This window comes from Octodon degus, unplaced genomic scaffold, assembly GCF_000260255.1.
Source record: "Octodon degus isolate 3935 unplaced genomic scaffold, OctDeg1.0 scaffold00050, whole genome shotgun sequence".
In the NCBI taxonomy this organism is placed as follows: Eukaryota; Metazoa; Chordata; class Mammalia; order Rodentia; family Octodontidae; genus Octodon; species Octodon degus.
Genome location: NW_004524626.1, coordinates 10,766,448 through 10,776,587, shown reverse-complemented (window position 1 = coordinate 10,776,587; position 10,140 = coordinate 10,766,448). Strand labels below are relative to the sequence as shown.

The following is a 10,140-nucleotide window of genomic DNA, read 5'->3' as shown; positions in this document are numbered from 1 at the left end:
AAGAGATCACAATTCTTTTTCATCTACTTTCTCTTAATTCAATGAGAAGAAAGATTTGTACTAATAGTGTTTGGACAGGATATCATGTCTGCATCTTGTACTATGAATAACCACGGATTAGTTATTGAAACCATCCTACTAATCAGTTTTGTAACTGTCTCATTGCTATTTGTTTCTCGATAAAATTAATTCAAAAAGTATCTAGAGCAGGCAGTCCATAGAGACTTCTTGATTTCTGTTTTTACTTTGCTGGGTTTGAACCCACGACTTTATAAACTCTAGATAAGGGCTGGACTACTGAGCTACATACAACTCCAGCCCAGGAGGCAAGTTTTAAGTCTGATAAGCTGTACAAGTTCTAATGTTTTAGATCTCACAAATATCCTTTATCCGGTGGAAGCCACAACACTGAACATAAACAAAAATAATTCAAATTAATTTATTTTGCAGGTTTCTGCCAAGTCTCTATTTAGAAGAAAACTTTTTTTTCTTTTTTCTTTTTTTTTTTTGCATTTGATAACTTCCTTTTCCACCTTGGTGATGGTTAACTTCAGGCCCACTTGGTGGAATCTCGTCCTACCAATTTGTATTCAAACATTATTCTCAATGGGTATGAGTGTGAGCAGTAGGTATTCAGAATGATTTTTTTGATAGTTGAACAGAGGACACTGCTCTCCAGCCATCTGTGGGCCTTGTCCAATTAGCCGAAGGCCTGAGTTGAATGGAGTCTGAAGCCCTGAGCTAGGAAATTCTGCTGCAGTCTTCAGAACGGAGCTGCAGCAATGGCTGCTCTAGGAGTCTCACCTGTTCTAGAAGTTTTGGATTTGAAATGCCCCAGGACCCTTGAACATCCTCTTAACCAAGTGTCTTCTCTAGATATACATCCTGCTGGGTCGGTTTCTCTGCAAAACTTTAACCAGTAGAAACACTTCTTCACCAAGCTCAGCACTCTATGGAGTATCCAACCAGCCTACTTGCCACCTTCTCTCTTTGGCTTTCAGAATTCTCCTAACACCGCTTCTCTCAGAATCTTCTTGTACACTTGCCTCTTCCCAGCCTAGAAGTGCTGGTCTTCCATGGAGCTCTGGCTTCAATTCATTCCACTCAAAACTTATTAGCATGATCACGCCAATCCTATGTCTTCCTCCCTCATGTAACATCTCTCTCTCACAGCAGTCATTCCTGGGCTCAAAGTCCTTCTTTCCAATTGTGTATTTCATGTCTCATCTCCAAGGTCTGGCCAGCACATCTTACTAACAGATAGAAGCCTGACTTCATTATCTTTTCCTTTAAAATATTTATTTATTTATTTATTTATTTATTTATTTATTTATAAATTTAGTACAAGGTCTACAGGGCCTCATTACATAGATCACACTCATAGTGATCCGCTTGTCTACAGCCTCCCAAGTGCTGGGATTACAGGCATGCACCACCATGCCCAGTCTCAATCACCATCTTGGTGTGCCCAGAGGATCGAACCCCGGCATTGTGCTCTGCCTAAGCAGGTGCTTTAGTCCACTGAACTATCTGGCTGCCCCTTATTTTATTTTTGAAGAGCCTGGTAATTTAATATACTCATGGTGTACAACCTAATTATTACCCTTTTCAGGGCTGGGGATGGAACCTAGGGCATGATCTATGTCTAGCAGGCACTCTACCATTGAGGTATATGCTAGCCCAAACGTGATGCTACATCTAATCTATCTATCTACCTAGTGATTAAGCTGGTAATTAGCATGTCCGTCACCTTCATCCATTCTCCCTTGTTTGTGGGGAGAACACCGGACACTCACTCTTGTACCTATTTTGAAATAAAGTTAACTGCAGCCACCCTACTGTGCAATGAAATACCACAACTTGGTCTTGCGATCTAACTGTAACATTATCTTTTTTGCCCTAAGTTTATTCCTTTTTCCTTTCGACTGGTTAACGATATTACCAACCATTGACCTGATCTCTCAAACCACAAACCCTCAGAGAGAACTTGCTTTTGGTTTGCCCCTAGTACATCACTTCCATATCTACTTGGGGCCCCGATTCTCGCCAATCCCATGTTACATTTCTCGAATTGGACCCAGTTCTTCTACTTCAGTTTATGTTTTCATTAACTCTTATCAAACCATTTTTAATTTTATTTACTTATTTATGTTTACTGTTTCTGCGGCTTATTTTTTCTCAGCACAGTTTACTTTCTCTTGCATTGTCCAAAAAGTGTTCTATATCATACCCAACCTAAAGCCCTTGATTGGACAATCATCTCCCTAAAGAATTATTGAGTACTGTGACTCTGGCCCACAATTTGTCTTTGCAAATAAAGTTTTATTGGCACATAACCACACTCACTTACCATCACTTACAATAGCTGCCATTGTGCATAGTGGAACAGTAGCACAGAGACTGAAGATATTTATTATTTGGCCTTTTTCAGAAGCTGGTTAGCCTAGAATTTAAAATCTAATTTTGTGTTTTGGCTTAAGCACCATCTTAATCTACTCTCCCGCGTTCTGCTTTATTGCCAGAAATGAGTTTCATTTTGCCTGCAAATTCAAACCAGTTTAGTAATAGCTTCGCAGAACATTTCCTTGAGAGGGACTGAAAGGCTGATCTCCAAAGGGAAATTCCATCACCGGCAGCTGCTGACAGCGACGCTCGTGGGAAACGCAGGGAATGAGGACCAGGAAATGCAGCTTCTCTGAAACGGGGAATGAACGGAAACACAAATACAGAAAGGCAGAATGGAGAAGAAGACCACCAGGGGATGCCAGTCTCAGGGGGTTTAGAAAGGGAAGCTAGGCCGCGCCAGGTCTCAGCGCCGCTGGCACCCTGGATCTGGTGAGCTCGCCCTGGTGGAGCAGAGAGGCTGAGCCCGCGGCGGGGCCCGGCCGGGGAGGCGTTCACAGATCAGGGCAACTGAAAGCTGAGAGTCCTTCAGAAGTCAGAGACCGGGTTAAGAAGGCGGGGCCCTTTGGAAAGAAAGACAGGCTCTGGGGAGGGAGGTGAGAGGCCCGCACCGGCGTAGGGAGGCGGACGCAGCCGCGGGTGGCCGGGCGGTGGAGCGGCGCAGTGCTGCCGAGGTGATCTAGGGAGGCAGAAACGAGAAGCGAGCGGCACCTAAGCTCGCACTCCTCCCCCTCCCGGGCAAGTGCCCTAGGGGCGTCGCCGCTGTCCCCCACTCTACAGATGCGGAGCTCTTGGTGCAGGCCGGGAGCTGGGATCCAGCGGCGTGAGCAGCGGAGGTTGCAGGGTGAGCTCAGCAGAGCCGAGCAGAAGGCGCAGGTCCCAGCAGCAGCGGGGCGATGGCCGTGCGGAGGGGGCTGGGACTGCGCATCGCAAAAATCGGCGGAAGACGAAGGGCTTGTGCAGACTCTCGGCTCCCTGGTCTGCTCAGGTGACAAATTAGAAGACAGAAGGGGCCGGGGAGATGGCTCAGTGGAATAAGCGCTTCCCTGGCAAGCGCAAGGCTGTGAGTTCAATCCCTAGTTTTTAAAAAAAAAAATCGTAGAAGACAGAGGCAAAATTGGCCAGCCAGGCCCTCAGGGGCGCAGCGGAACCCTGCGGAGACTCAGGGAGGTTCCACTCTGAAGTCTGCACAAAAGCACAGGAAGACTCTGCTCTTGCTTTTTTTTTTTTTTTTTGTACGTGTGTGGTTGTTCATTTTTCGCTTCTTCTCCTTTACCCTTTTGCTCTGGTATGTGTATTTGGGGGTGTTCGTACAGGCGAAAAGCAGACTATGCATTAATTACTGCCGTAGTTTGGAAAGTATCTTCCGTGGGCATGTTGGGTTAAAACCCGGCAAAAACTGGGCATAGAAGGAAGAAACGCAAGTTTCCCTTCAGCGTATTAGCTGGTTCGGAGTTTCTCAAGGCTTCCGTCGATCTGCACCCGACTTCCCTCCCTCTTCTCCCTTCCCCCACTCCCCTCAAACCGCCCCCTACCACTTCACGGCTTCAGTCTCCTTTCCATTTGCTGTCACTGAGAGGTTCCAGCCCTAGTATGAACTGCTGAATTATCTGATAAGGCCCAAGCCCTTAAAACAACAGCTTCCCTTCCCCAGACCACCTCCCCGCTGCTCCAACCCAGCCAGGGAGCAGCTTCCTTTCACCTCTCTCGCTGCCTCAGGAAAGCCCCCACCAGCTCCTCAGGTAGATCTAAACATCCCCCTCAAGCCCCACCGCTGGGAAAAGGCCATGAAAGCCTCAGCCTCCCTTTGATCCAATTCAGAGAATTCCTTATCTTCTCCATTCTCTCGTGTCCTAAAAGATAATAGAGCCCCTTTCCCCTATTTCCTTCTGCCTGTTTCCCTGAGAAACTTATCAGTTACCTCTTTCCCCCCTTTTCTCCTTTAACTGTTCTCTTCTGTTTTTTCTTGCATTTTCTTCTCTTCAACCCCAACATCCCAGCATGCCTGGCATCAGTACTAAGTCAGTCTTTCTGGATTATTGAAAAAAAAAAAAAAAGTGACAAGTTTTAAATTGCATGATTGCTAGATGCTCGGCTCTGGATTCTTAGCGTCTATTATAACGAGGCGTGGTTCTCTCTCCAACAGAGGTGGCCAGGGTTGGTCTTGCTACATTGAGTGGGTTGAGGAGGGGTATAAATGCCAAGGTGTAGCCAAAGCCAAGATCGCATCCTGCAAAAGCACACAGTAAATAAATAAAGAGTGCTCCCCGGTGGTGTCAGGGTTTTTATTGTTTTTTGTTTTTTGTTTTTGTTTTTCTCTAGCTGATCATTAATGTTCTGCACAAGAGAAAAAGAAAGATGAGAAAATAAAGCGATGAAATGCTTCAAAAAATACCTAACTCCTCCAAAGCTTATTTTACAGGCACTAAAGTGGAGAAAATAATAGTAATAAAAAACTTAATGGTTAAAATGTTTGACAAGATCAAGGGTGAAACAGACAAACACGCAGAAGATGTTTTGCAAGTTCAGTGAAGAAGTAAATCAACAGGGAAAGGATTTAACTAATGAAAGGGCCAATGGACTTCAAGAAGATGCCGATTGACTGAATTAAACAAGATGATACAAAGTGGGCCGAAGCAGGAAATTACAAACATCAGGGTCTCTCAGAATGAGCTGAAGCCTGGGAGTAAGCTGGTCTCATTTAGACTCCAGGGTAAATATTACCGCGAGGAGGAATGCCGGGTGAGACTTCTGTCCTTTTGGATTGGCGTCTCTTTGTGAAGGTGCTAGGAGGTGTGTATGCCTGTAAACACTTACACACGCTCCTTCTGGCTTCTACTTTAGGCGTATATTAGTCGGGCGCTCACACATTCAGTGTTGTTCCAGAGAGTTCTCTAGATTAATGCTTCTGTTAGGTCATTAATTTGACTCAGTACCCCTGCGTCTTCTCTCACATTGTATTTAAATGCCATCCTCTCCCCCACCTTTTTCAACTTTTCCTTTCGTACAAACTCCAGTCTGACCCCTTTTTTCCTGGCATATAAATACTAATAGAAAATTTATTTGACCTTTTCCTTCTTGTTTAGAGTGCACTTGTGGGGCACATGGTGGACAGGTAACTGTATTTATTCTGTGCTCATTATGGCTTTTTTTTTAGAGTATTTTTTTAATTGGAAAAAGGTATAATATTCATGAAATGGAAGAGTCAGTATTTTTATGGTACATATGCTTGTTGATTATTTTTTAATTTCATCTAGATCATTATGGCTTTTGTTTACATGATTTCTTGCCTAGACCTGTCACGTGCTCCCTCACTGAGGCCTGTCTCTTGGGTCTTCTAGTATTGGGGTTTCGCTGCTTTATTAGTGACATTAAAATATAGTCTCTGAGCCAGGCATGGTGCTGCATACCTGTCCTCTCAGCACATGGAAGGCTGAGGCAGGAGGACTCCGGGGAGTTCAAGGCCAGTTTGAACTACATAGTGAAACCCTGTTTCAACCAACCAGCCCACCAACCAACGAACCAATCAACAAAACCCCAAAATGGTCCCGGAATTTATTTCAGATAATTCCTTTAACTTAAGGAATACGCTAGATACCCACTTAATGGAAGAATTTAAAACCCCAACACAATAGGTCTGGAAAACACAACACATCATAGTCAGTATCCTCTATATCATAGTCAATATCCTACAGACCCAGAAAAAAGAGATTTCTAAAAACTACTAGAAAGAAGCACTAAATCACCTGTAATGGAAAACCCATCAGAATAATAAGTGGATTTACTAGCACAAATATTAAAGAATAGAAAGGAGATTTTGGAGTGAAGGTTTTTTTCACAGCTGATTAATAGGACAGTTTTGATAATACACTGTACATTGTTATCTTCTTAGTGGTCATCCATAGTACAAGAAGCAGACAGGATATTCTGTCCAAACACTGTTAGTACACCTCTTTCTTCTCATTGAATTAAGCGAAAATAGCTGTAAATTTATCCTATTTTGTATATATAAATACAAAATGATCTTTCCTTTGTATCCTTTTTTTTTTTGTCCTCTCAGAGGTGAATATTCTATTGGAATCTAAATACTATAGGTGATTGAATTCAACTAAACAATCTAACACTGTTTAGCAGTCTATAATATTAGTGGGTTATCCTCAGAAGTTATTGACTTGAGCCTTTTACAGCTCATCGTATTAATATGGATTTACTTTATATACCTTGTTTTTATACTTTTCTGCTGGATGGTTAAGACCAAGATATAGCAAGACCTATATAACAAGAAATGTAACTTTTGTATCTGATAAGGTCAGCCAGGTTGGAGGGAAGGTTTTAAACTTGCTCCCCCCATTTTACTAGCCCAGGTTAGCAAAACTACCCTTCTAAATCTTAGCAAGAATGAAGAAAGGCCTCCCACAGTAAGGATTAACCCAAGAAAATGATGACCTCCAAACCAGCACTGTAGAATACTTAATGGCCTCCTAGACAGAGACATAGAAGACCACAATGCCCAAGAGCCCATAGTAAAGAAGACATCTAACTGGCAGAGTAATTAAATAAGAAGAAAATGGAAAGGCCATGAAGGGGTCTGCCTCTAGGGAGCTGATGCTGGACGCCAAGTCCGAGGTCACCAACCAGCCTGTAGATTTTCAGTGGAAACTGGGTATGGCTGTGAGCTCAGACAGTTGCAGTATTCTTACACTGCAGTGATGCTGAAAGTGGCAGACCATTCAGGTCAAGTAAAGAACAAATCTTTTGAGATGACAATTCCACAGTTTCGGAATTTCTATAGACAGTTCAAGGAAATTGCTGCTGTTATTGAAACTGTGTGAAAACTGATTACTCAGATTGATAAGTTGCTATCATTTTTAAAATGATGGATTTCACCTGCAAAAGAACTGCACTTTCATTTTTCCATTTTTTTTTTTAAATAATCTAAACATCAGATAAGCAGGAATTAGTGGCGATTGATGCACACTTTGTAAATGTACTGAATGGAACTGTAAAGGGTGCATTTTGTATGTGAATTATGTCCTAATAAAAAAACAGACAATTGAGTGATTAAAAAAAAAGAAAATGGAAAGAAATCAAGCAATGAAAATATAATATGATGTCAGGAATCAGTACATACCTATATTAGTCAGCTTTCCTGAGAAGACACAGCACTTGACACCCAAAACTTAAAGGAGGAGAGGTTTAATTTAGCTCACAGTTTTGGCAGATCCAGTCCATGGTCATCAGACTCCAAGCCAGAAGCATCGTGACAGAGACATGAATGGAACAAAGATGGTTGGTTCTTGGATGCTGAGGGGCAGTGCCAGCCAGGAACCAGGACAGGGACCACTTACGGTACCCAAAGTCACACATCCACAACCTGCTCAGAAGTGTGCTCTGCCAGTGTTATTCTGAGTCTCTGCAAAGTCTCAACAAATGTAGACAGACTATGTTCCAGGTCACCATACTTACGATCCATATTACAGCTGCAAATGGAGTCAGTGTTTCCAACCAAAACACACTGAGCCTGGCCTTTGCTGAAATTACAACAGATGCCAGCTAGATCAAGAGGACTACAAGAAATGCCTCTAAGGATTTTTTTTTCCCTTGGGCTGGCTCAAGATGCCTTCAGGGCAGATCTGGCAAGGCTTGAGGATCTGGGGATCGAACCACAGCATCCTCAGCCTGACTGCTTTGTTTAAGCAATCACTTCAACAGATGAGCTAATGGGCAGGCTCCCATTAAGAAACTCCTTTGAAAACACGTATTCCAATAAATTGGAGAATCTGGAAAAAGATTCATAAATTCCTGGAAACATGATTTATTGAAATTGAACAAAGACTATGGAAAGCCTCAGAACCGAGATCAATAACAAGCAATGGATTAATACCATAATCACAACTCAGTCAGTAAAGAGATACTTAGAACCCAAGGAATGTGCTAAAGAATTTTAATAAAATTTAAGAAAAGAACTAATACTTATAATTCTCAAATTTTGCTATGTTATTGAACTGGAAGGAATTCTTTCAAATGCATTCTGTAAAGCCAGAATTTTCCTAGTATCAAAACCAGACAAGGATTTAATGCAACCAAAAGCAACATCCCAATATCCTTGGTGAACATAAATGCAAAAATCCTTAATATAATACTTACAAAATAACTGAACACATTATTAAGAAGATGAAGGATGGCTGAGGTGATTGAACTGAAAATCTCTATCAGTCTTTTTTTTTTTTTATTTTTTGGCAGAACCGGGGATTGAACTCAGGTCCTTGCTCTTACTAAGGGAGCGCTTATTCCACTGAGCCATATCCCCAGCCCTCCATCAGTCTTTTGAAAATTGCAGTTAATGTGTAGAATTTTCACGTTGACTAACTCTATTCTGCAATCTGTGATCTAAACAACTACACTGAGGACAGCAATGCATAATGCAAAAATCATGCTTGAATACTTGACATCTTGGTCTTCTAAATGTGTACCATTTCTAATGTCATATCCATAATTACTATCCTCTCTTTAAAACCAACTTTAAAAAAGAGAGACGAGAACAAAAATTTAAGGTTTCTTGAAAGCAACTGGTAATATCCAACCATGTGTCCAATCTTACATAACTATACCTGTTAATCTGAGCAACAGATTTGATAGTAAAAATGGATAACATATCAATCATTGTTAATCAGCTTTTCTTGGTTTGGAAAATCTTTAACATATGTACTCTTGTATGTTGCCCCATTTCTTTCTTTGTTTTTGATTTTTGTTCTTGATTTGCTTTTACTTTTCAAAATAAAATTAAATTAAAAAAGAAGATGATACAGAAAAACTAAGTCAGCTTCATCCCAGAGATGCAAGGATACATATGTGGATCAATAAATGTAACATATTGGAAGGGCCATCATGAAGAATATGACAAACAGCAAATGCTGGTGAGGCTACCTGGAACAAGGAACCCTTCCGTATCATTCTTGGGAATGTAAACTATTATAACTATCATGAAAATCATTATGGAGAGAGCTTGGAACAGTAAAACAGAAATTCCATTTAATCCAGCTATGACTTTCTTGGCTATATTCTTGAAAGAGTTAATTAAGGTTGTCATACTATAATGACACAAGCATACCTCCTACATTTATACCAGCAAAACTCATAATAGCTGAGATCTGGATGCCACTGAAATATTCACCAACAGAGAAATGGATAGAAAAAATGTGATATGTATACACAGTGGAATAACAGGAACAAGAAATTATATCCTTTATAAGAATATTAATGGGTGGGGGGCCAGGGAGCTGGCTCAGTGGAATAAGCACTTCCCTGGCAAGCGCAAGGGACTGAGTTCAATACCCAGCCCCCCCAACAAAAAAGAATATTAATGGGACTTCAGGTCATGGTGTTATGTGAAATATGCCAGGCACAGAAATCTAAATATTACGTGGTTTAGCTTATATGAGATACCTAAAATTTTAATAAATAAATGATTAAAATAAAGGAGAGAGGGAGGGCTGGCAAGATAGCTCAGCAGACTAAGCACCTTGCTTAGGCAGGCTCAGGGTCTGGGGTTTGATCCCTGGCACCACATGCCATGCCAGTCCTGCCCCTGGGCATGCTGAGCCGGCCACCAAGACCAGGTGTGGTGGTGCATGCTCATAAGCCCAGCACTGTGGAGGCTGAAGACAGAAGGATCACTATGAGTCCAAGCTGCGTAGTGGGATCCTGTACCAAATGCATTCAAAATAATAATAAACT

The 10,140-nt window shown here is 41.8% G+C and overlaps 1 protein-coding gene and 1 pseudogene across 1 annotated transcript in view; one reads left to right on the top strand and one right to left on the bottom strand.

Annotated features, from left to right (window-relative positions):
- The window catches only part of Adgre3 (adhesion G protein-coupled receptor E3), an 81,366-nt gene that overhangs the window by 18,151 nt on the left and 53,075 nt on the right, over positions 1-10,140 (bottom strand). The gene's annotated exons all lie outside the window — the stretch shown is intronic.
- LOC101560998 lies at positions 6,982-7,235 on the top strand (annotated as a pseudogene).